The following is a 26,873-nucleotide window of genomic DNA, read 5'->3' as shown; positions in this document are numbered from 1 at the left end:
ATCTCTGAAAAATCCTCGACTTCCCATGCCCATGACTTTGTCCAAGCTTAGCCCTCTTGTTTCATTAAACATTTCTGACCTCCCAAATGGACTCACCATAGCACTTTGTTCTTCTCTTATGTTGTTATTGTATTCTGCCCTGAACTACTAAGGTTCATGCACCTGTATTACCTCCTTATCTGACAGAGAACACTCTTTGGAAGCAAGCCTGCAACTTATTTATTTTTACATCCTCTACAATATCTTGCAGATAAATGGCCAAAAAATACTTGTTCTAAATCTAATGTGATACCCCAGATTAGATCCTGGAACAGAAAAAGTCTAATTGAAAAACGAGTGAAATTCAAATTAAGTCTGTAGTTTAGAAATGTACCAAGGTGAATTTGTTATTGCTGTCAAATAAATGTGTAAAGATTACATAAGATGTCAATATTAGGGGAAGGTAAGCAAAGAATATACAGGAACTCTGTACTACCTTTGCAACTTTTCTATAAATCTAAAATTAATCATTCCAAAATAAAAGTTTATTTTAAAACCAAAAAACCTTGATAGAACAAATTTAATTAAATAACCATTAAACATTTTATCTAAATGTTTCCCATCAAAAGATATTTACAAAAAATTGTTACATTCGAAAGGTTATAAAAGTTATATATTTCTATATATGATATAGATGAAATACAATGAAAAGGATGTACACCAAAATGTTAGTTATTTCTCTCTGAATGGTGGGATTATAGGTATTCCCTCCCCGGCCAGTTACACTTAATTTTCCAAATTTCCTATAATAAATATGCATTATTTTGGTAATAAAGTAAGATTTTTTTTTAATTTAATGTTCTCAAATGTATTAACTCTAGAGAAGTCCCATATTATAACCATTTATGATGTACAGCTCTGGGCTTTTCCCAAAGTTCTGATTCATATTAAATAGCACTTTCTAGAAACTGCTCCACATAATGACAGTAATTCCCACTCCAGGCAGAGGTTAAGAAAGACAGATTCAATCTCCTCTAGGTCCCTATGTTGGAGCAGAAACAGAACTGGTTCATAAAAGCCTAAAGATGCTCTCATTAGATAAAGGTGATTTGAGTGACTACAAACCACCTACACTTCGTTTTGCATGTGGTGAAAAATACGTAACATAAAATTTACTATTGTAACCATTTTCGAGTATACAATTCAGCGGCATAAGTGCATTAGCAATGTGGTGGAACCGTCACCACCACCCATCTCTAGAACTTTTTCATCATCATAAACAGAAACTCTGTTCCCATTAAACACTAACTCTTCATATCCCCTACCCCCACACAAAATCACTTTTCTATTTTGTCTCCATGAATTTAACTAATCCAGGTATCTCATATAAGTGTAACTACATAATATTTGTCCTTTTATGTCTAGCATAATGTTTTCAAGCTTTATCCATGCTGTGGAATGACATTCCTTTCTATGGCTGAATAATATTTCATTGTCTATCCTTTCATCAGTTGATAGACATTTGGGTTGTTTCCATCTGTTGGCCATTGTGAATAATGCTGCTGTGAACATGGGTGTACAAGTATCTGTTCAAGTCTCTACTTTTAATACTTTTTCTCTGTTTTTGTTTTTTAAGGACTTTATATAGTAAAAATACAGCAAATTTTTTGTTATTGTTGTTCTAAGAGGAAACAATATATTGCTATGGTGATAGTTTTAAGGATGATTTAACTAGTCTCTGGCTCCTCAACTGTGCACTGTAGTGTAGGCTGACTTCAACCACTGCTTCTTCAGCTTCATTATTTATCAATGCTAAAATCGTACTATAAAGATACATGAAGAAACAGAGCAAGTGGAAACCAAGCTTGATCATGGCTTTTTTCATGTGTGACTTCAGCTGCCCTCAACTGTGTATTTCTGTTAGATCAAATACTCCCATGTTTGGCACCACTTGGCACTATAATGAACCATACATATTTCAAGTGCCAACAGGTAAGTTGGGAAGGAGGATGAACCAGTTAAGTGAAACGAGCATTAATACAGTGACGATGGTATGGCCAATTGATTCAGGAATTACTCACTTGTTTAATGTTGAGCAACACGATCTAACATTATTGTAATCACATTCTAAATCAGGCAATGTAATTATGAAGTACTCTGAAAGGAAGATGAATGCACGGTAGACAAGGAGAAAGAAGACGAACACTATCACCTCCACCCTCCTCCAGTGTTATCCTGTTTTTAATCCTTTTGGGTACTTAGTTGTGGAATTGCTGGGTAACAAGGTAATTATGTGTTGAACTTTTTAAAGAATTGCCAAACTGTTTTCCACAACAGCTGCACCATTTTACATTTGCACCAGCAATGCATGAAGGTTCCAATTTCTCCACATCCTCACCAACACTTGTTATTTCCCATTTTTTTTTAAATAATAGTCATCCTACTCGGTGTGAGAGACACCCACATTTTATATATTCTGGGTATCCTTAACAAGCACACTATCAACAAACAATTATGTGTCTGTTAAGATTTGCCACACTAATTAACATTTGACCCTGGGCAGTTGAAAACCAAAGTTTGCTGTTTAGTCCCGGCGCTCCCCACTACACACACACCTAAAAACTTTGTGTCAAAGAAAACAGGCGTTGAACTAGACAGCCATGAGAAAGCATGACAAATGAGGACAGGAAGAGTTCCAAGGGAAATTCCGGACAGGGCAAACACAGAGGAAACCAAGCAAAGGCACAAAGACACAAAAAGAGATAAAAGAAGAAAAAAGAAAGATTAAAGATTTAGGAGAGGGAACAAGAGACCGAAAATTCAAAAGAGATTTACTAAAACAGAAATATCATCAAACTGCCACTCATTCGGATCAAGCCTGCTTCCAGAAAAGCCAGTTTGGCAGCTTGGAAAGAGGAGAGGGTAAAAGTCAAAGCTTCTGATTTGAATATTAGAAAACATATCTAAACATAATTCTGACATCTTGATCTTTTTCGGTTACTTTGCTAATCCCCATTCTGCTTTAAGTGATTTCTGAAATTAACCTGGGCATTACATAACCACAAAATTATTCAGGCATCTTCAATGAAACTCCTTTCACTAGTTTTCAAAAATAGATGTCTGGGTGTATGCAATCAGGTAATTACAAACTTGAATGTCTCATATGCCATTCTGTCCCACAAAAGCATTTTGCAAATCAAAACATACTTTACAGTTTAAAAGATTTTTTAAAAAACACTTTCATTCCCTAATTTTTGCTGGAATTGTTCAATTTTGAAAGAAATGTTCTATTTTAACTGTAAGATTTAACTTCTAAGCTTCTAATAAAAAAATTTTAAAGTGTATGTAAGATTTTTTTGTTGCAAAAATTAATACCTATTCCTATGACTCATTTCCTCCATTTCACACTTGAACCTAGTGGTCTGAAAACAGATTTTTTAAAAATCTTAAAATTAAAAACGTGAAAAATATTCTTTCTGAAATTATTTAAAATTCTTTTGAAATGTTTGTTATATATACATATTATATATATAACTAAATGAAATGTTATATATATATATATATATATATATATATATATATATAAAACTAAATGAAAAAGAGAAAAATTCTAAATGGCACTCTGACCTATTATGCTATTCTCCCAAACTAATATCATTTCTAGGCATGACTAACTGGACACTTCTTGAGACCTTCGAGGGAAACCAGGTGTGCTCAGGGACATATATTGTAGGTGATTTAGTAAGACAAAATTTCCTTCTGAGTCAGCACTAGGAAAATATTGTTTATACTTAAAATGATACATAAGGCATAAGAAGTAATCTCAGGCTGAAATTATCTCCTCTATTTATTAAATGACATTTCAAGAACATATTTATTTACAACTAATCTCTTTATTAATCTCTGCTGAAGCTTTTAAAAATACCATTAACCAATTTCTCTACACCAGAGTATCAATCAAATTGTTTATTGAGCCTCTTTTATGACCACTCTGGCAGACATTGTGAGGAACGGAAACGAGGTAAAGCATAACTCTTGTTCCATAGAGAAGTTACTTTTTTTTTTTAATATTTCACAAGAGCTAGTAGCCTGTGTTTGTGTATATATGTTTTGTCTTCTTTTATAATTAATTATTTAAATGCTTATCTCTCCCAACAGAATCAACATGTAAATTCCTGAGGACAGGAATAAAAACTCTTTGGAAAGCAGGTTTATCCTTCCACAAATTTCTCATAGTTAAGTATTTGTTGATATATATAAGCAGATGGGCCACAATTTACAGTATCATGGTTTTATAGTTTATTACTTAGTTTTAGGAACTCAGCACAAGATTTCCAGTAAAATTTTTTAAATTGGTGGTTCAATGGACAAATTGGCAAAAATGAGAGTTTTTGCCAGAAAACTGGAAGTTGAATTTTGATATTATATAGGTCTCCTTTCTAGAATGTAAGGTGTAGGAGGACAGGAGATGCATCTGTCTTGGTGTATCAGTAAGAATACTTTTGCTACAAGCAACAGGAATCAACTCTGGGGGTATCTATGCACAGGGAACGTAACCAATGAGGCAGTGTGACAGAGGAATGTAGAGTAGACTATAAGAGCACAAGATGAGGAAGGGACATGGAAAGTTTCCAAGAGATTATTTCATTTAAGGTGACTCTTAGATGACAAACATGTTCCCAGGCATAAAAGTGGAGAAAGGGCCATCCATATGGAGGTGCCACCCAGGGAAATAGAGTTTATTTAACGCATCGAGTAAATGGCTGCAGTTTAGTACAGCAGGAAATACAAAGTTTACGTATTTATTCATTGATTCACATTAAAATATGAGTGCTTCCTATGTGCTAGTACAATGAATGTTTATTGTCTTTTTAACTACCAGGTTTTCGTTTTCCCTTCTCAATACCAGCTTATTCTTTTCGAGAAATTACTTTATCTCTGTCCGCCAATTTCTCAACAGATAGTTTGCAGGCTAGAAGGGATTGGCACAAAATATTCAAAGTGATGGAAAGCAAGGACTTACAACCAAGATTACTCTATCCAGTAAGGCTATTATTTAGAATCAAAGGAGAGATAGAGTTTCCCAGACAAGGAAAAGCTAAAGGAGTTCATCACCACCAAACCAGTATTACAAGAAATGATAAACGGACTTCTTCAAGAAGAAAAAAATATATATTTATTTATTTTATCAAGGTAGACTCATGGATATTTATTTTATACTTTGGGTTATAATTCTATACTATTTTCTTTTGTTGCTCAGATTATTCCAGCTTTGTCCATTAAAAAAGATTGTTTGATTTACCATAGGTGAAGAATGGTGAATTAATTCTGTTCTGTTTCTGTTTCTCTCCCCTTGTATTATCTGTAGATTTTACTTATGTATTTTGGTGTTGTGTTATTTGGTTTATCACTACACTTAAGTTTTCTTTATGGATTCTATTTCTTATCTTTTAAACTAGATTTTCTCCCCTGAATATGACCTAATTTGCTATTAATTTCTTGGCCATTATTTATTTTTTATTGCCTTACCTGCCCTTATATTTTTATCTTTTATGTTTAACCTTTCTGGGTCTCTTTATTGTGAGTAAGTTTTAAAAATGTAGCATGTAGATAGATGGGTTTTGTTTTGTGTTCCACTTTGAGAATTCTTTTTTAAAATAGGTGAGTTTATATTTATTAACATGACAATGTCTTCTGAGTTGTGTTAGTTTTTTTGCTTTCTCTTTTTAATGTTGGAAAATTTTAAATATTTTACTATCTTCTTTGTTTTGGGCATGTTTTTCTTTCTATGACCTAGACATTTTATAATTTCTGTATTTCTCCAATGGCTACCTTTATAATTGTATAATAAACTGAAATTCTCTCTATCTTTAAAAAAAATTACCTTATCTCCATTGGCCAGTTATATGGGACTTTTTCAGGGGCCTTGCTCTCATGGCTAGGGATGGGTATAGCTAGGACAATTGGATATCCCTTTCTTGAATTTTGCTCAGCCAGAGAGACAGAAAATGGTAAAAGTTCATCCAGTTTGCTCCAAATACAAAACTGTTCTTTCTATTTCTGTTTCCTGTCTCTCAGTAACAGCCCTGGACCCTGCCTACTTCCAAATCTACCTCTCCGTTCTTCCAACTGATTCTATGAGCTGATATTCCTCCTATAGATTCCCTTTGGTTTAGGTTAATCATAGTCAGGCTTCCACTGTTAATAGCAGAAGAATCTAACTGATACAGCCAGTCTCCATGTTAGCAATAAGAATATACAACTACAAAAGATGTAGTCTGGTAGCTGAAGGAAACTGGACTTTGGGCGGTAAATACACAGTAGCATCTACAGATGTCAAATTATAATGTACACCTGAATATTATATAATTATATTAACCAATGTTACCCCAATAAACTTAATTTAAAAAATTAAAAATAAATCAAATAAATAAAAAAGATGTGGTTCTTATTCTGAAGAAGCATGTTTTCCAGAATAGGGGCAGGGGGAGTAGTGAGGCTTCTATAAACAAACATGATTAAGTTATGTGCAAAATATAATGAGAGCATAAGGAGAGTAATCCTAAATCTGGGAAAATCAAGGCAGGCTTCACAGAAGAAAAAGCTCTTGCTGTATCTCCTGAAGGAGACAGAGGAATTTATGGATAGAGAAGTATGAAGGACATAACAAGAAAAGAGATCCATATGCAAAAAGGAAAAACCATGGCTTATTTGGTGGAACTGAAAGTATATTTCGGAATGTGAAAAAGACCTTGTATAAGATTCAAATATGTTTGATTTTACCCTATAAACAGTGACAAAATGTTTAAGAATTTTAGGTTGCAGAATTATATGACATGATTTATATTTAGAAATATTACTGCAGACTATAGACTGAAAGAAGATAAGAGATAGGAAGTGTGAGAAGAAAGGGAATGATGGAGAAAAGGGAAGCACTAAACTGGAAGAAGAGGCTACAGAAACAAAAAGGTTATTTAGATGAGTGATAACAAGGGCACAAACTCAAAAAATTGTCATGAGAAGGACTGAGTCAAGAGCTATTTCAAAGGCAATTGACAGACTTGAAATCTCTTGGCTGTAGAAACTGAGGGAGCGATGAAGGAGAGATAGTATAGTCTAAGGTGAAGGATAAATCATAGGGCAATTGGTAATAATTAAAATAAGGCATGCAAGGGAGAAGCAAATTTGGGAAAACATAATGTGGCACCTTTAGGAGGCTGTCTTCAAGTCAAGTCTAGAGCTCAGGAGATAAGAGCCATCATGAGCCAGTAATTAAGGGAGTGGAAGTAGATGAATTGCCTAGGAGAGTATATGGAATAAGAAGGAAAGAAGAGAGCCCCAAATGGAAGCTTTATATGTAGAAAGTCTCCAAAGATGGCCCCAATGAATCATGCTTCCCACTACCCATGCCCTTGTGCAGTCCCTTCTCACACAGAATCTGAGCTGGCAATGTTCTGTATCATGATTGTGGTGATGGCTAAATAGCTATATATATTTGCCAAACTCTTCAGTTTGCATATCTAAAAAGGGTGAAGTTTACTGTATGTCAAATATACTTAAATAAATCTAAGTTTAAAAAAATAAAGAAAAGCAATAAAGCAAATGAGAAATTATGTAGTATTCTGATTCTATTATCTCCAGTGTTCTTGAGAACCAGAATTTTTAGTAATGAGAAAAATAAGGTATCGATATAATATAGAAGGTTATGTAAGAATCTCATAGTTCTGAATTTGAATTGAAAGTATCAGCAAGACTAGGGAAGTATTTTATCGGAAGGAAGGAAGGAAGGAAGGAAGGAAGGAAGGAAGGAAGAAGGAAGGAAGGAAGAAAGGAAGGAAGGGATGGGTGGAAGGAGAGAGAGGGAGGGGAGAGAGAGAGAGAAGAAACAATAACCAACCCAATAACAATAACTCTAAAACCCAAATATGGTCTTGGAATGCCTTTTCCCACTAATTAAAACAAAGCTCCTTGGGTGATTGAAAAAAAAAAAAAAAGCTGATTCTAAGACTAAGGCTGGAAATGTGTAAAATGAGCCTAGAAAATCATATCACACCAGAGAGAAAGAAAAAAATATCTATCAAAAATTGATAGTCATGTTCAAAGGATTCGGGCGCTAATTTGAAGAGGTTGCCATTGGTAAAGATGGGACAGTTCGAGTATCAATAAAGATAAAAATATGTTTAAGTCCATATGTTTCACAATAATATTAGAGAAAAATTTGGTTATCTTGGGAGGATACTTATAAACTAAATTTATTTTGAAAACTGGTAAATAAAAAATTTATTTACTGAAGAATATATCTTGCATTTCCCATGAATATACCATGGGGTAGCCAAATAACTGATATAGGGAAGTTTCTCTTTGTAGAAGCATTTCAACAATACATGAAGAAGGATGATAGAACTGGAATATCATCATTTTGCAATCCCTGACGAATTGAGTCTCACTGGTTGCTGCCAACACAAAAAGAGAGCTGTCTGGACAATACGTGCTTTTTGAAGAAGAAGACAACACAACCTACAAAAAAGTCTTCCTCCCCCAAATCAAACCTGCATCAGATAAAGCCTCTAGATGCAACTATCAATTTGTAGGAAGTACAGAGAACAGAGGATAATGATACACATACTATGTTCATAAGATTGCAGTCAACAAAATCTGGACTCTGGGAAACTCATCAGGACAAATGATCCAGTATCTTCAACAAACAAATTGTGATAAGAAAAATGATTTAGAAGACCTAAATGACACATTTTACAAAAACAAATAAAGCCATGGATGCACAGTTAGATAATAAAACTGCAAGTAAAAGAAGGTAAAGATGAACATAAAAGTCAAGACAGTGGCTCGTCTTCGTGGTGAAGGATTTGTCTTTGGACATAGCAATGGCTTCTGGAGTAGCTGGTAAGGTCCTATTTCCTTTTGTGAAGGGTGATTACAAGGGTATTTGCCTTATAAAAATTTATTAAGCCGTATATTAGTTTTAAGTTTTTAAAAATATTTGTGTATAATAATTCCCCCCAAAATTTAGGGTTTTTTTGTTTTTTTTTTTTTTAGGTGAGGCAATCCTTGGTTGACCTCACAGATTGCAAGGACCTTGCCAGCTTACAATCCCTTACTTTTTTTTTTTTTTTTTTACGCCCACAGCACCTGGTCTTCCTAGGTGGTCTCCCACCCAAGTACTAACCAGGCCCGACCCTGCTTAGCTTCTGAGATCAGATGGGGTCAGGCTTTTTCAGGGTGGCATGGCTGTAGACCAAAACCTAGGCTTTTGATGGCACAATAAAGGTGTTTCCATCACCATCTTCCAAAACAAAAAGAATAGTAAGAGAAACACAGACATATTCATATGCCCTGACTTTTTGAAACAGTGATCTGTAAGGGAGGTTAAAAACACCACTAGCATAAACTTGAAATGTTATACCAGTTAACTTGAGATTTCACCATAAAACTGACCAAAACTACACAGCATTTTTTTAGAGAAATAAAAAGCCATGCCTTGCTAAAACTGACCAATCTTGAGTGATGAATTTTGTGACCTAAATGTATAATTTGTATGATACAGCTAAAATATAAGCCTCCATCCTGAAGACCTTCCAGCTGACAGTTCCCTGGAGCCTGGTGGTCACAACCAATGAAATTTTCATACCAAATCAAGCATAGTGTAAAGCTAGTCACAGAGGGTGAGTTATTTTATTATCTAAATTTTAAACAGTTTTTAATGTCTCCCAAAATGTAAAATGACACAACCACCTTGGAAAACTGGCAGTTTCTAATAATCTTAACTATATGCCCTACGACCCAGCAACTCTGCTTTTAAATAACTTCCCCAGAGAAATTAAAACATATGTCCATGAAAAGAGTTGTACACAAATGTTCATAGTAGCTTTGTTCATTATAGCCTGAAAAGATCTGGAAACAGTCTAAATGCCCATCAATAGGAGAACAGATAAATTATGGTATATCCATACAATAATATACTATTTAGCAGTAAAAAGAACTATTACATGCAACGACATGGATAAATCCTAAAAACAGTGGAAGAGCCAGACTCCCACTCCCCCGCTCCCAAAAAGTACATATTATATGGCTGCATTATATGAAGTTCAACAACAGGCAAATCTAATCTGAGGAAATAGAAGTCAAAATTGTAGTTGTCTCTAGAGAGCAAAAAAATTATTCTTCTCAGGAAGTTTTCTAGTTTATAAAATTAAATGTTATAGATCCCTTAGTTTGAGGAATTTTTATTAATAGAAAACTAGTTTCTCTCCACCCTCACTAAATAAATGTTGATCATTTACAGACTACTTGTTAATTTAAAGGGGTACCAAATTCTCAGTCTAGCCCTGGGAGTAACTGCCACCCCTGTCGTGAACAAGGGACATGGCAGAAAAAAAGGGGACATACCCCCGAAGGGGAGAGACAGAGAGTGTGACTTGAATACAGAAATACTTTGGCCCTCGCCATGCAGCAGAAAAAGCCAGTTATCTACCCCTTGGGTCCTTCTGGGAGTGGAAGACAATGATAGATAAAGGAAACTGCTTTGGAAAGAGGGAGTGTGGTTTCAGTTTCAGCTACTAGAGGGCAGAATTGCAGCACCAGTGATGGTAGAATGTTTCCAGAAATGGAGAAGCTGGAGGCAGAATTAGGCATTTAGCCAGTAAAAAAGCAAGAAAAGGTACAGGCCTGAAAAGGCACAGGAAACATGGGCTCAGCAGAGCTGGCAGGCAGGAATGTGGACAACCAGAAGCATAACACTGAGGTGGCAATAGGCTACCGAAAACTGCTGCAATGCAGGGCGAGAAGGGTTGAATGGACCTCCAGAAACTGGCATTGCCTCTGACAAGGGTACCCATGGTGTAGCTACTGCAAACAAGAGTCTGTAAGCCTGTACGCCTAGATATCTATTTATTGAGGATAGGGGAATGGGGCTACTAGGGAAGGACAGTTTTCCAAGGGAACCTCCCAGGAAAGTTGGAGAGGATCCAGAAGCAAGTATAGACAGAAAATGGGGATAGCCTGTAAAAACAGAGGTTTTTCAGGGGAGTGGTAAAGAAATTCTTCTCAGTCAGTAAAGTGATGACTGAAATTTCATCAGCTTGCTTTTTCTTAATCCTAAAGCTTTTATCCCAGTTGAAATGCAATGCCCAATAAAAATGTAATACTTGCAGTATCTGTCAGTAATTTATACTATGTTGCAAATGAATGACTCAATTAAACAAATGTTAATTGAGCATCTGCTTTGTAGAGCTAGAGCTTGTATTCTAGTGAGGCTGGACCAGCAATAAACAAGTAAACTAATACATAAATATATGCAAATACATCAGATAGTCAAAGGGCTATAGTGAAAATGAATCAGATAGCAAGAAAGAGATAGACTGGACAGGTTTGTAAAATCTTCAGATAAGATGCTCAGGAAAAGCTTCTTTAAGGATAATATTTGAGTCAAGGCCTGAAAATTGAGGAGTCTGCAATGCAAAGGTCCACAGGAAGGACCTTCGGGCAGAGAGAAGAGCAGTACAAGGGTTCAGGGCTATCTTGTTTAGCTTTGGAAGCTCCAAAATAAAGGGTTGGATTTTTTTTTCTGCTTGAAATGAAAAATCATCAGAGAGTTTTAACCAGGAGAGTGGTCTGACCTCATTTACATTTTTAATAGTGCTCAGTGGAGCATCAATTCTAAGGAGGCAAGAATGGAAGCAGAGAGACCAATTAGGGAGCAACTGTAATACTTTCCATGAGAGACAATGGTGGCATGGACTAGAGAAGTAGCCAGGGAATGATGGTGCTCTTCAAAGAAATGAGAAAGACAATAGAACCAGCTGGTGATGTTAGGGGTGGGGGAATTAAGGGTTCTATTTCGGAGATGTTAAGTTTGAGATCCCTATGAGATATCAATAGAGATAACAAGTAGGCAGCTCTGGAAGATCAGGGGTGAAACTATAAACGCCATCAGTATATGGATAGTATTTAAAGCCAACTGCCTAAATGGGATCACCTAGGGACAACATATAGACCTGGCCGAAAAGAGCCCAGTCAGAGCTCCAGGTATGGGTCCTAGAAAAGGGAGGCAGGGGAGTGGAGCCAGCAGAGGAGCCCAAGGACAATCTGAGTGGTAAGACTGCCCAACTTGTGGAAATGAAGAGTTGGAAGTATTTCAAGCCAAGTGGGTGTGCCACTATGTCCAATGCTGCTGAGCTGCTGAACAAATTGAGAAAGAGAAGTGATGATGACCTTGACAAGGGTAGTTCCAGGAAGTGAGGAGGTTAAAAACCCACTGAAAACCAGGTTTTGATAAAAAGAAGAACTTTTGTGAGAAGAGATCATACAGGAGAGAGGCATACCCAGATACATCAGAAAGACTCCGTCAGGGAGCACTGAAGACAAATCTCAAGAAGAGGTTCCCAACCTGGCTGAATGCCAGTATCACTGAACAACTTAAAAACAGAAAATAAAACAAGTTTCCTGGTCCTCTCCCAGATCTACTGAATTAGTAGGTGTGGAAATTGAAATATATATGTGTGTGTGTATACACACACACACACACACACACACACACACACACACACACAATAGTGTCCCTTATTCACAGGAGATACATTCAAAGACCCCTGGTGGATAACTGAAACACCAGATAGTACCAAAACCTGTATATACTGTTTTTTCTCTATATATACATACATACCTATGATAAAATTTAATTGAATTAGGCATAGTAAGAGATTAACAATAATAATGAATAATAAAATAGAACAACTATAACAATATACTGTAATAAAAGTTATGTGAATGTTGTCTCTTTCAAAATATCTTATCGCACTGTACTCACCCTTCTTGTGATGATGTGACATGACAACACACCTACATGATGAAATAAAGCGAGATGAATAACATAGTTCTTGTGACATAACGTTAAGCATCTATTGACCTTCTGACAATCCATCAGAAGGAGGATCATAGGCTTCCATTGATCCTGGATCATCCAGCCATGACAACGTTGATGGTTGGATCAATGTCAATGGCTGGGGATCCTCAATAGTTGGAGTTTTTTTTGCCAAAACCTTTTGGAAGAGCCTTGTAATTGGAAGTTGTTTTTTTTCTTTTAACTCATCAAAGTCTTGCTGAAGAGGTTGTAATCTTTTGGGGATCATCTGGGTGACTTTAGTGCTGCATCCCATCAAGGATCTTATCCCATAAATTTTGTAAAATGGGGGTTACTTGAACACAAACATTGTGATACCTCAACAGTTGATCTGATAACCAAGAGGGCTACTAAGTGACTAAGGGGCAGGGAGCCCAAACAGCACCATGCACTGGACAAAGGGATGATTCATGATGGAGCACGATGGAGTGGGAGGGCATGAGATTTCATCATGCTACTCAGAACGGCCTGCAACTTAAAATTTATGAGTTGTTCATTTCCGGAATTTTTCCTTTAATATTTTCAGACTACAGTTGACTGCAGGTAACCAAAACTGTGGAATGCTAAACTATGGATAAGGGGGCACTACTATATATATGTAAATTATTATTTTTATTGTCATTAGTTTTTAATATAATTTTTACTAATGGTCTCTACATTTTTAAAAAGTTTCTTGGGTAATTCTGATTTAACTGATAAGAGTAGAGGTGAACTGAACAGGAACGTTCCCACCAAAATAGAATCAATAACTTTCTCCTGGTTAAAAAAATTTTTTTTAAGGTTAATAGGTAGAACTTTCACATGTTATCTCTCCTAAATTTTTTCTTCAGAGGAAAAAACTAGAGCTTGCTACCAGTTATCATCTGATGAATTTTAGTAGACCACAAAATGTAAAACTCAAAAATAGGTAACCATACTTAGACTTCTTACTCTTTTTCATGGATGTATGTACTCATGATGGAGATTTGATACTGCATGGTTAGAATTAGAGGGATTTTTCCTGCCATTGAAATTGCTTTTTGTACTTGATAGTGGAGGGGTTTTTTTTTAAGCAATTTTGACATTGTTATGCAAATTGCATATAATGTTTAGGTACTCTGCCATTAGGACAGGTTTGAGAATGCTTGAAACAGCTCTGAAAGCTTCTTGCTTTCCCTCTCCCTCTCTTCCTCCTCTTCTTTCCATCTCTCCCTCTTTCTGTCTCTGTCTCTCTCCCTCTTTCCCCCATTTTCCCCCACCTCCCCATTGCTCTGGTGAGCATTCCCTGAGGGAGGTCTGAAAGCTAAATCCCTATACCCTTTGAGTTCAGCTGGCTGGAAGAAAATCCCCAAATGGAAGTAATTTGATATTCTGGAAGAAGCAGGAAAAACAAAATTTAAAATAAGAGCTTTCCTCAAAGAGGCCATTGTAATACCATCTTACATGTGAATAACACTTTGCAGTTCACAGTGCATCATTATGTCTATTACTTTATTTGATCTTTATATCAAATCTGGGAGAAACTATGCTCTCATCAATTTCCCACCACTAAAAAAAAAGCAGATGAATAAATGGAGGCTTAAAACTGTTAAGACAAGTTCCAGGGTCCTTCAAGTAGAAAGTACAAACTTCCAAGACTTATTCACAATCACAGAGTAAGTAAGTGAGTGAACTCAGAAATGAAGAGGAGCCAACTATTGATACATGCCACAGCTTGGATGACTCTCCAGGGCATTGTGCTGTAAAAAGAGTGTAAAAAGCCAACCCCAAGTGGTTACATACTGATTCCATTTATGTAAAATTTTTGAAATGACAAAATTTTAGAAACAACAGTGATTGCTAGAGGTTGGGTATGGTGGAAGGAGGTGGGACAGGAGGGAGGTAGGTGTGGTTATAATAAAACAACCCAAGGGATCTTTGTGGTAATGGCATTGTTCAGTATCTACACTGCTATGGTGGATACATCCTTCGCAGGTGAAAAAAGTGCGTAGATCTAAACACACATACAAATTAGAACAAACAAAATAGAAAAAATCTAAATAATGAATTATATCAATGTCAACATCCTAGTTATGATACTGTACTATAGTTCTGTAAAATGTTACCATTGGAAGAAATTGGGTATTTTTCTGTTTAAGTTCTTACAACTGCATATGAATCTGTAATTATCTCAATAAAACGTCAATTTAAAAAAACGAATGAATCAGGGTGTGTCTAGGGGGTCTTGGTTTCTGCCTGTGTATTGTTTACCTTCCCAAAGTGTAGTGGAAAAAGATAAGGCTTTGTTCTTGGAATCCCCAGTTTGACTCAGTGCCCTTTGAGTGAGTTAGAGATGGGGTATATCCAAATTTGACCCTAGAAGGTATTATTAAATCAGACCAAAAAAAAATAGATTCTCCAGAATAATTAAACTCCCAGAGTGTTCCATACATTGAGAGCCAGGAATACCTAAATTTTATACTGAGCATTGCAGGATTTTTATTTTTCTGAGCCAGCTATTCTACCACATGTATCTTGAGTTTTCCCTGACTTTATGGGCTCAGCTACATATGGCGGACAGTGTTAGGGTAGGGAAAGGAGGGAACAGTAACAGAGCCTTATATCTGTGGGGTAGGGCAATTAGGGTTGATTGTGGGAATGGTGATTTTCTCTAAGTAACTATTTGTGTGACAGAACCAGAAGCTGAGTGTGGCCCTCTGACCAACAAGGCTGGTACAAGATGCTCACCCATTCCAAGCCTCAGTCTTTTTTTGCCATTTTCCTTCTCTTCATCTATCACTTAATTTTAGCTGCTTCTCTCTCCTCTATCCCCATTCTGTCTTCCTCTTGATTTTTATTTTTCTTCTTTTTGCTATATTGTTCTACAATGACATTTTAATTAATACACCATTTAAAAATGCTAACAAAAAAATAACCAGATGGTCACTAAAACCTAGTATGGTTGTGGCTGTAAAGTTACTAGAGACTGCAACTCTAGTCCGGAGCACTCTCCACTATAAAACAGCTCCATGATGCCGGAGTACTTTGTTATAGGTAGAAACACCTGAGTAACAGTCTGGGCTCCAGCACTAACTCACAACTCGATCTAGAGCAGTTTGTTTCCTCACCTACAAAACAAAAGAGAAGAACTCAAAATTCCCCCTCTCAAGTCCCTTTCAATTTTGTCTGAGTGCAGAGAAACAAGCCTTTCTGACCAGGAATGGTGGAATGCTAGGGAAAAAACTGGCCAATCTCTACAGAGGATGAGAAATTAGGTTACTTCACTTGGAGCCTTTCCAAGAGGCTGGGTATTCCTTTGGGACAGGAAGTTATCATCAAACCATGTTCTATCAGCCCGAAGCTGGCCAACACTATAATTACATTTAGGCCTTAATAGCAGGCAAAACCTGTGTTGGATCAGAAAGGGGGCAGTTAATCAGGAGAGGAGATATCTGACCTGTGCAGAATGACTGTCAATCTAGAAAAGGGAGGCGATTCATTTCATGCATCCAGGCAAAGGTTTGGGTGGGGTGATTCCAACAGCAGCAGAAAGAAGGACAAATTGGTTCTCATTAGAGATTGAGTGAAGAACAAAAAATGTAAATAGATTCAACTAATGGAAAACATTGAAGAAAGAGAAATTGCTCTTCCCAACGCTGATTCCCATAGCAACAATAACCCCCTACCCCAAAGCCCTAACAGGTTAGGGTCAAAGTGAAGGAGGAATTTATCTCTGGGGAAGGATATACAAATGTTTATTGTGCTCTTAGTACAAGCCAGACACTTTCATGGGTGTTATCTCATTTAATTTTCACAGCAATTCTACAAAGTATTAATATCTCCATTTTGTACCTGAGGAAACTAAGGCTCAGGGAAGTTAAGTCACAAAATAGCACCTTGGGCAGAACTAGCATTAAAGCTTAGTTTGTCTGAGTCCTAAACCCGAGCTTTGTAAGTTCTTTTTAGTAGCTGCTGAGCCACCACCTACTCCAAAGTCTCTCATCTGGCCTCGCCACTGACCATACTTGCTCACACACTAATGATAGCTCTAAGAATGCTTTGTTAACTGGCAGTGGGCAGGGAGCAATGGCCCTGATTTTGAGTCAGAAAATCCTGAATTTTAATCTTGGATCTGCTAACTTGGTGCCCGTGGGCTTCATCTTAAACCTCAATATTAATTTATTTAAATTAGGAATAATATTAAAGACCTAGAGCTATTGTGAACATAATATTGTAAATGTAAATCAGAAGCTCAATGCTTGGCACATAAGTGCTTAATAAAATGATAGCCCTTAAATTATATTAGTGAACCTAGGCAGTGACCCTCTAGCTTGGCTGCATACTGAAATCACCTGGAGAGCTCTAAAAACACCAAGGCCCGGGCTGTCTCCAGCACTAGAGATTCTGGTTTAATAGGTCTGCAGTGCAGTCTGCGAAGGGAACTTTACAAACTTCAAGTGATTCTAATGTGGTTCTCAAGACTTGTGCACATGCTTCTGAATCACCAAGAGGACACGTGAAAACAGTTGTCTGGGCTCCATCCCCAGATTCTACATCTGAAATCTAAAATCTTTTAGAACTTCCAAGCTTTCCAGCTTCCTTAATGAAAATAACATGCTAACTGCAGTACAGGTAGTATATCTCATCTAATCCCCAGAACAACCCTGTGATTATTTTTCATTTTATAGATGAGGAATCCGAGGTTCAGAGAGGTTAAGTGACTTGTTCCAGGGCTCACAGTTGCTAAGTGGACAGAGCCAGTTGGGCTTCCATGTACATCCTCTTAATCAAGACTCTATAGTGTTTCTTTTCCTTCTAATGCAATTGTTTTCTATCTTACTGAAATCTTCAGACCTTGGCCTCTTTTTTCTCCCAGTCTCTCATCCATCATCCTTCCTTCCTTCCCTCTCTATCCATGGCCAACGGTGGGTGGGGCCTGAAAATCTGCATTTCTAACAAGTTTCTAAGTTGATATTGATATTGCTGGTCTGGGGACCACAGTTTGAGAACCACTAGCCTGGAGGAAGTGGGAAGAAGACTGAAAGAGAAGAGTATTTGTTTTAAAACCCCACACCAAGGAATCATGGTTCTTTATGATTCACAAATCATTTGCTTCTAAAAGCAGAACATTGTTCCAAGCCTGGGTTTCCTTAAATGAGTTGATTCAGGGTTATTGGAAGATGTGGTTAAAGTGCCTAGGATCTGGTAGTTGACACTGAGTGGGCATCCAACACCTGTTCTAGTATGCAGCCGCAGAGCCACCTTTGCCCTAAGACCCAATATATTTAGAACAGAAAATCCAATCAGGAAAGGAAATATTCTTTTCACATCGCTAGACAAAAACTTCTGCCCTCCACAAAGGAGCCTTATTTGGGAGTCCTATATATACAATGGCTTTCTTTCTCAAACTCTGCACAACAAAGTATCATGAGTTTACTCTATTAATCCTCCCTGGAATATTTGCAGTTTCAAAGAGACTGACGGAGTGTGCAGTTAAACACAAAGAACTGAATTGCTTTAAATGGAACTGTGTAGAACTAATAAAACTGCCTTTCAGGTGGAGAGCTCAGCAAGAAGCCACCAAACTGTACCACTGGGTAGAGTGCTCCTCTTCCCTCAGTTTCCCTGTTAACTCAGAAGCACTGTAGGGTGAAGAGACAGGATGATACAGAGTAGCGTTTTAGCAAGGTCTCTGCAGGGAAGTGGAGAATGGATTTAAGAGAGCAACTGTAGAATCAGTGACACTGGTTCAGAGGTTATTGGAGTAGTTGAGATGAGCAACTGGTAGGGAGAAGGGCAAGAGGAAGCAGAGATAGAGAGGAGTTGCTGGGCACAAGATTTTTAAGGACCAAGAATCTGCAGAGCATTGTGATACACTGAATGTGAGGGGTGACAGGGAAGGAGAAAAGTCCAGCGTGATGCAGGATTCTAACCAGCATGGCCCACAAGGGAGTTTTGAAAGATGAGTGGGTTTACAGGTAGAGAAAATAATAATGAGTTTAGTTTGGGATATATGGAATTCATATATCTGGAACAGCAGAGTAGAGGTGTCAATAAGCTAACACTTACTGATCAAATATGACAGATACTGTGATAAGTACATTATAAATCTTATTTCATGACTCTTTTAGACAGGTACTCCTATTTCCAGATGAGATAAAGAATAGATAAGCTAATAAATTGCCTACAGCAGGTGGTAGAATTAGGACTGAAGTCTAGCCTCTGAACTAGAGGATATTAGCATTTGGAAGAGAGGTCTGCACTGAATTCTCACCAAGATTTGGGAGTTATCAACAAGTGTAGCTGGAGCCATGGCAGTGAACTAGAGAAAGTGGAGAGACATGGGTGTTCAGAGGGTGAGAAATCTGCAAAGGTCATCAAGAAGGCCAGCCAGAAAGGTGGAAGGAGGACCACAATTGGCTGTTCCCTTAGAAACCAAACAGAAGGCAGTGATGCAATATGCGAAATATCATGTAAGAAGGGATTTAGCAACTTCTCATTGATGACCTTTGCCAGAATAAGTTTCAGCAATATGTGAGAACTAAAGGTAGAAGATTATTGCTGAGTTGAAAGAGAGACCAAGAAAGGAGGAGGAAAAGATAGCATTTTTTTTTAAGGTGATGGCTTGGAAGAGCAGAAAAGATAAAAAGCTTTAGCAAGAGGACAGTCTAGGAAAAGCTTTCCTTATTGAGAAGAAAGGTTTGAAAATACAATTTTAAAAATGTGCACATGTATATGTATATATGTATTTATTTATCTATCTATCTATCTATCTATCTATCTATCTATTTATTTATTTATTTATTTTTACGCCTACAGCACCTGGTCTTTTGATGGTCTTTCATCCAAGTACTAACCAGGCCCAATCCTGCTTAGCTTCTGAGATCAGACAGGATCGGGAGTGTTCAGGGTGGCATGGCCGTAGTATATGTCATTTTTAATCATCCAATCTTTTGTATTATGAAATCTTTCAAGCACACTGAGAAGTATGACGATGTAATGAACAGCAGTGCATCCTCAGCCCACCTGTCACATCCCAATGTTTTGCCATATTTTATATATAGATATATATTTTATGTTAAAAAACCTACTTCATGTTAAGTTTTCAAATGGTGAATATTATTTCCTGCTTTCTTAGAGTCTGTTGAGATAATGAGCTGATTTATTTTTACTCGTTAAGTGTACTGGCCCTTTGCCTTGCGTGGTGATGCCTATGTAGACAGGGTGGAGAAAACTTGACTATGTGCAGCAGAGTTGGGTTGCACCCACATTCAAAAACAGTATTAATCTGAAAATTTGTTCTTTCTGGTTATTCTTGTCAAGTTTTTAGAATCAAAACCACATTATCATATTCATCAAAGGGTACAAACTTTCAGTTATAAGTTCAAAAAGCCTAATTTACATATAGCATAGTGATTGTAGTTAATAATAATGTACTGTATACCTGAAATTTGCTGAGAGTAGATCTCAAGTGTTCTCACCACACACTTATACACACAATGGTAATCATGTGAGGTGATGGGTATGTTAATTAGCTTGACTGTAGTATTTTCACAATGTATATTCATATCAAACATCACATTGTGTATCTTAAATATATACAATTTTTATTTGTCGATCATACCTCAATAAAGGTGGGAAAAACATTAATCATAAAATAAGCAAAACTGTAAAACATATCCCACCTTTAAAAAAAAGTAATGTAATACACATGGGGATTATGTAATATAATATAATATGAGGATTACACAGTTTTTGAAAGTTTGGAAAAGTCCTTTAAGGGTCTTTGGTCAAGTGACCATTTTTCCCAAAACAACAATATCTTTGTTGATTTTTCCCATTTTAGTCACTGTAAAAAAAAAAAAAATTAGAAATGTTTTATGTAAAAAAGAAGTCTTTGTATCTTACTCATTGAAGAGAAGCACCATTAAATTTCATCTACATCCTCCCAGTCTTTTTTCCTTTTTAAATTGGATTATACATATATATCTTTTATAACCTGTATTTTTCTTTTATTGACAGATTTTGGCCATCGCTATGTTAATACACTGGAAATTATACTGTTTCTATGCCTCATCAAATATGGATAGTTTCTAAATTTTTTATTCTTAAAAAAATGTGAACAATCTCTGCTTCGTTTTTTAAATATTCATATTTAAACATTTGCTTGGTAAAAATATTTAAAGTACAACTGCTGGGTCAAACGGTAGCCACAAAAATTTTGATATTTCTAAAGGTACTCCAAAAAAGTTCTACTACTTACCCTCCCAGCAATAGAACATAAAATGGTGGCTTTTTGTTGTTGTTCTAGTAATCATTTGATAAGCGCCGGTTTCTTTCTCTCCTGTGTATATATAGAGCATCATGGTTTCTTTAGCTACCTTGAGGTTGGTACTCTGACGCTATTATAGTTACCCTCTTCCACTTCTTTAGCACATTTTATAAGTTTGTGGCTTAAATTAACATTTTTGTCATTAAAAAAATGTTTGAGTTATATCATTATTTCCTTTCTATGATTTTGCTACTTCAAATTTTCCTTTTATTTTATGAACTAAGCTTGTGGTTTCTCAAATTTTTTGTCCATAGCCAAAGTATTTATTTGTCATTAATTATATAAAAGACAAAAAATAGAATTGATAAACCAATCTATTCTTTAAAAATTAACAATGATTTTTCAAATATCTAATTTTATATAAAATATGGCAAAATGTTAAGATATGGCAGAACTGAGTTGTTAAGAGGTACTTTGTTTCTTTTTATAATCTTTAGATAGAAAACTTAATTCATCGTGTTTCTTTAAAAATGTACTATTGTAAACATTTAAGAGTAAAGAAGTGTTCTCTAAATGCTGACTTAACAGCATCTAATATGTATCTTATATGTGGTGCCCAGCTAGCATAGTCAATAGAGCATGAGATCTTTAATATGTATTATATTTTTATTTTTGTTGTTTAGAAAACTGATAATATTGTGATCTGGATTTGCTTTATAAACACAGGTTTCATATAAGAGAATATATGTATATATACATGTATATGTACACACTCATATATACATACATCTGTATGAATTAAAGACATCGCATTAAAAACATATTTGAAATTTTGTTTTGTCATTAAGAATGCCATATATGGAAATATCTTGAAGTATTAACTATGTATATCTTTGTCCTATAATACAGAAACAAATTATGTAAACCTTACAACTTTACTTGAAGACAGTATGTTTCTCCACATTCTACCAGTAAGATCTTATCATGTATAAAGTCTACTGTGAATTTTCCAGTTCTGTAATTTAATTCTTTCAGCATTATGGGAGTGACATTAACTTTTCAAATACACTCTACTATAATGGTTCCTTTTCATCTTTTACTCTGCTAGATTTCAAAATGAGTTTGGTAGCTCTTTGATTTCGCTCATCTAGGCAGTGGGAACCATGTGTACAAAGGAAAAAGGTGTCACACCACACATCAGAGGGGTAACTGTGAGTGGTCTGGCATGGCTGGATGACAGAGAGTGATGGAAGGAAAGGTGATGGCCAGGAGAAGGGGAAAAAGGAAGCCAAGGTCTTTGAGATCTCAGTAAGATCAAAGAATAGCTGCATTCAGAGGAAAAAAGGCCCTATAGGGTCTTGATTAAGAGGATGTACATGGAAGCCCAACTGGCTCTGTCCACTTAGCAGCTGTGAGCCCTGGAACAAGTCACTTAACCTCTCTGAACCTCGGATTCCTCATCTATAAAATGAAAAATAATCACAGGGTTGTTCTGGGGATTAGATGAGATATACTACCTGTACTGCAGTTAGCATAATGTTATTTTCATTAAGGAAGCTGGAAAGCTTGGAAGTTCTAAAAGATTTTAGATTTCAGATGTAGAATCTGGGGATGGAGAGCAGACAACTATGTTTTCACATGTCCTCTTGGTGATTCAGAAGCATGTGCACAAGTCTTGAGAACCACATTAGAATCACCTGAAGTTTGTAAAATTCACTGAGTAGTTGTGGGACTTGGAACAGATCACTTAACCTCTTTGAGCGTCAGATTACTCATCTGTAAAATGAAGAAAAATCATAGGGTTGAGGATTAAAGGAGACATAACTACCCATACAGCAGTTAGCATAATGTCCAGCACATAATGAGTATTTAATAAAAATGTTACTTTAAGAAGCTGGAAAGCTTGGCAGTTCTGAAAGATTTCAGATGTAGAATTATACTTAAGAATAAATAATGGTTTCCTATACATAATTTTTTCTTAACTTTGTTAAGAAATGTTCCGTATCATTACAGCACTTGTCCTTTATAGTATGTATTCACATTGAATTCTAACTATTTGCCCCCCAATGTAGACTAGAGGCTCTGAAAGCTGGGGTGGGGCCTCATTCTTGTTTTTATTCTCAGTGTACTTTGTCACTCTCATAATATTTGTTGAATTGAATTTGGAAGTCATTCCCATAAAGGATGATAGCTAAGGTAAATGATAAAGCTCTCCAGGAGAGAACTTTGAGTAGGAAACTGCACACCTGACAAGAGACTAACAGTCTAAAGATTTTATTTCTGTTTTCTCATTAACTGTGCACTTACATGTCTCACGGAAACATATTTTCTCAATGTCTCCATCTGCTGGGTTCATTACTTTGCTTCCTAACAGCTGTCTGTTTATAAAATTGATAAGCACAGTGATGGTTTATTAAATATTTAAAAAGAACAAATCTAAAAGTTCTTTGCTACCTTATTATTTACAAACAGACAGAGGCAGTTGCCCCCTAAGAATCTAGTCTCAGAAAAGGAAAAACCAACCAATTAGAAGTAATGGCTGCTTATGAGTTGTATGAACTTAAAGGAATCATTTAACCTACTCAAATCTCATTTGTCTCACCTACAAGATGAAGATAATACCCTACCTTTTTTCTTTTTAACAGATTTGAGTATCCAATGAAATATTGCATGTGAAATCCTTGAATACTGCTTTGTTCTATTATATTCAAATGCAAGATAGTATTCTCACACATTCACTAGAGCCTGGTTTTTAAGCTCTTACTAAAACATTGCTACTAATAGTCCAAAAGATATGCTTCAACTTGACATTGGATACTACAACATATATTGAGTACATAGTTTACTTATTTGCTGTCATATAGTGCCTGGCACAATACCTGGGAAAAAGTAAGTCCTTGATAAATATTTGTTGAATGAATGAATGAAGGAATAAAAAACTGCAAAGGTATATGTGAATAGGTTTCTGGCTTTAGAACTATTTGCAAGTGGGGCAGAGCAGTTGTGTGAATGAAGCACGCTGATCACCACAGACTTTTAAAGCAGGATTTCCAGAGTGGGCATAGCTGGTTGTGGTAGCCAAAGATGAAACTGCTTTCCTCCTGTTTTGTTCGAATGGAGCAACCTCCCTTGTAGCTTTTGACTAAACTAAGGAGTTAGGAATAAGCATAGGGGAGAGAGAGCTTGGATCAGCATTTTGTCTGAAAATATTTTTAGTTAGCAAAACATCATCAATTAACAATATTTAACAATTAAAAATGGAACAAAGAGTAGGTAGTACCACACTTACCCACATCTGGACTGCTTCCTTTCCTGTGTCTCCTAGCCAGACAGGAATTGCTGACTGCTCAAACTTGGTGCTTTTCCTTCTCCATACCTCTGCTCAGCCACCAATCTTTTCTGCCAACTGCCTGTCAAAGTCTTAAACTTCTTTCATATATGTCAATGAATTAATTACTGGATCAAAAGTATTTATTGTGTTCATTTGAGTACTTACAATGTGTAAAGATGAAGGGAGTTCATAGTCCGATTCTAGTAGGAAGAGAAATACGTAAGACATAATTTGAATGCTATATAATAGATTTTTATATAATAGCTTTATTGAAATACATAAGACATAATTTGAATGCTATATAATAGATTTTTATATAATAGCTTTATTGACGTAATTCATACACCATAAGATTCAACATTTTACAGTGTACAGTTCAGTGGTTTTTGTTACATCAGAGTTGCAAAACCAATATCACTATCTAAATTTAGAATATTTCACCTCACCCCTTGAAAGAAACTCTGTTCATTAGCAAAAATTCCCCATTCCCCTCTCCCTCCTAGTCCCTGACAACCACTAATCTACTTTCTGTCTCTATTTTGGATATTTCTATAAAAATATCCAAAATATGGATTTGCCTATTTTGGATATTTCTTATAAATAGAATCATACATTTGCGACTGGCTTCTTTCATTTAGCATGTTTTCATGTTTCACTTAGCTTATACCTTGTATCAATATTTCATTCCTTTTTATAGCTGAATAACATTCTATGGTATAAATAGAACATATTTCTTACAGTTAGGTCCATGAACCATTTTGAATTATATGTGTTTAGTGTATGGAAGAGGTTCAACTTAATTCTTTCCCATATGGCTATCCCATTGTCCCAGCACCATTTTTGAAAAGACTACTCTTTCCCTATTGAATGGTTTTGACACCCTTGTAGAAGATGAATTGACCATAAATTTAAGAGTTTCTTTTTTGACTCTCAATTCTATTCTATTGATTTATATGTCTATCCATATAGTAGTACCACATTGTTTTACTACAGCTTTGTAGTAAAGTTTGAAATTGGGATATGAAATACTCCAACTATTTTCTTCTTTTTCAAGATTAGTTTCTGCAAAAAAGGTCACTGGGATTTTGATAGGGATTGCATCCATAGGTCAATTTGAGGAGTACTGCAATCTTAACAATATTAAGTCTTCCAATGCATGGACATGGGATGTCTTTCCATTTACATAGGTCTTTAATTTCTTTCAACATTGTTTTGTCACCTCCCATGTACTAATCTTATACTTCTTTTGTTAAATTATTATTTTATTCTTTGTGGTGTGATTGTAAACGGATTTTTTTTTTTTTTTGGATTGTTCATTCATAGTGCATAGAAATACAATGTATTCTGCAACCTTGTTGATCATTTTTTTAGTTCTAATTTTTTTAATGGATTCCTTAGGATTTTCTATATATAATATCATGTCATCCATGAATGGTCTTATTTCTTTCTTTCCCATCTGGATGCCTTTTATTTTCTTACTTAATTTCTTTGGCTAAGACTTCTAATATATTGTTGAATAGAAATGGCAAAAGCAGACATCCCTGTCTTGTTCCTAATCTCAAGGAGAACGCATCCAATTTTTCATAATTATGAGATTAACTGTGGGTTTTTCATGGATATTTTATCATGTTGAGAAAGATCCCTTCTATTTCTGGTTTGTTGTTGTTATTATAAAAGGATGTTGAATTCTGCCAAAATGCTTTTTCCATATTAATTGAGATGATCATGTGGTTCTTGTTCTTTATGCTATTAATACAGTATATTACAATGATATATGGATGTTGGGCCAACCATGCATTCCTGGGATAAATTCCACTTAATCAAAGTATATAATCTATTTAATATGCTGCTGGATTAAGATTGCTTAGGAATGTTGGTCTGTAGTTTTCTTGTGATGTCTTCGTCTGGTTTTGGTATCAAGGTAATATTAGCCTTATAGAATGAGTTGAGAAAGTGTTCCTTCCTCCTATATTTTTTGGAAGAGTTCATGAAGGATTAGTGTTGAGTCTCCTTTAAATATTTGGTAGAATCACCAGTGTAGCCATCTGGGCTGACAGAGTCTTTAAATACTATATGATGGGCAGTATAGACAGTTGTGGGAGGCTAGAAGAGCAAGTAAAAAGAAAAAAACAGCAAGAGTTTCATTTATATGGCTGATGTGTTGGGAGCATAGAGAATGAGAGAAAAGGGGCTAGAAAGGCAGGCTGGAGATAGATAAGGCAGGACATTGAATGCCCTCACCAGATATAATCTATTACCCCTCCTATGTAGTTGTTGCCATTGTTGTGAGGGCAGGTAGGGGAAGTAGGAAGGTTTGTTGAGGGCATCATACCAAAGAATAGTGCCATTGACCAAACCACAGGAGGAATTTTGCTAGCTGACGTCAGTCAGAGAGAAGAACGCAGTTGAAGTCTGAG

At 36.0% G+C, this 26,873-nt stretch overlaps 1 non-coding gene and 2 pseudogenes across 1 annotated transcript; all 3 read right to left on the bottom strand.

Annotated features, from left to right (window-relative positions):
- Nucleotides 1-1,655: 1,655 nt before the first annotated feature.
- LOC105308423 lies at nt 1,656-13,151 on the bottom strand (annotated as a pseudogene).
- Nucleotides 9,115-9,233, bottom strand: LOC111733537. Its single transcript, XR_002778017.1, has one exon. It is a non-coding gene; the product is annotated as a 5S ribosomal RNA (ribosomal RNA).
- Nucleotides 13,152-19,663: 6,512 nt separating the features above from the next.
- LOC111733544 lies at nt 19,664-19,780 on the bottom strand (annotated as a pseudogene).
- Nucleotides 19,781-26,873: the final 7,093 nt, after the last annotated feature.

Source organism: Pteropus vampyrus, unplaced genomic scaffold (genome assembly GCF_000151845.1).
Source record: "Pteropus vampyrus isolate Shadow unplaced genomic scaffold, Pvam_2.0 Scaffold572, whole genome shotgun sequence".
NCBI lineage: Eukaryota > Metazoa > Chordata > Mammalia > Chiroptera > Pteropodidae > Pteropus > Pteropus vampyrus.
Note: the sequence above shows the minus strand (reverse complement) of the source record. Positions and strands in the feature narration are given on the sequence as shown.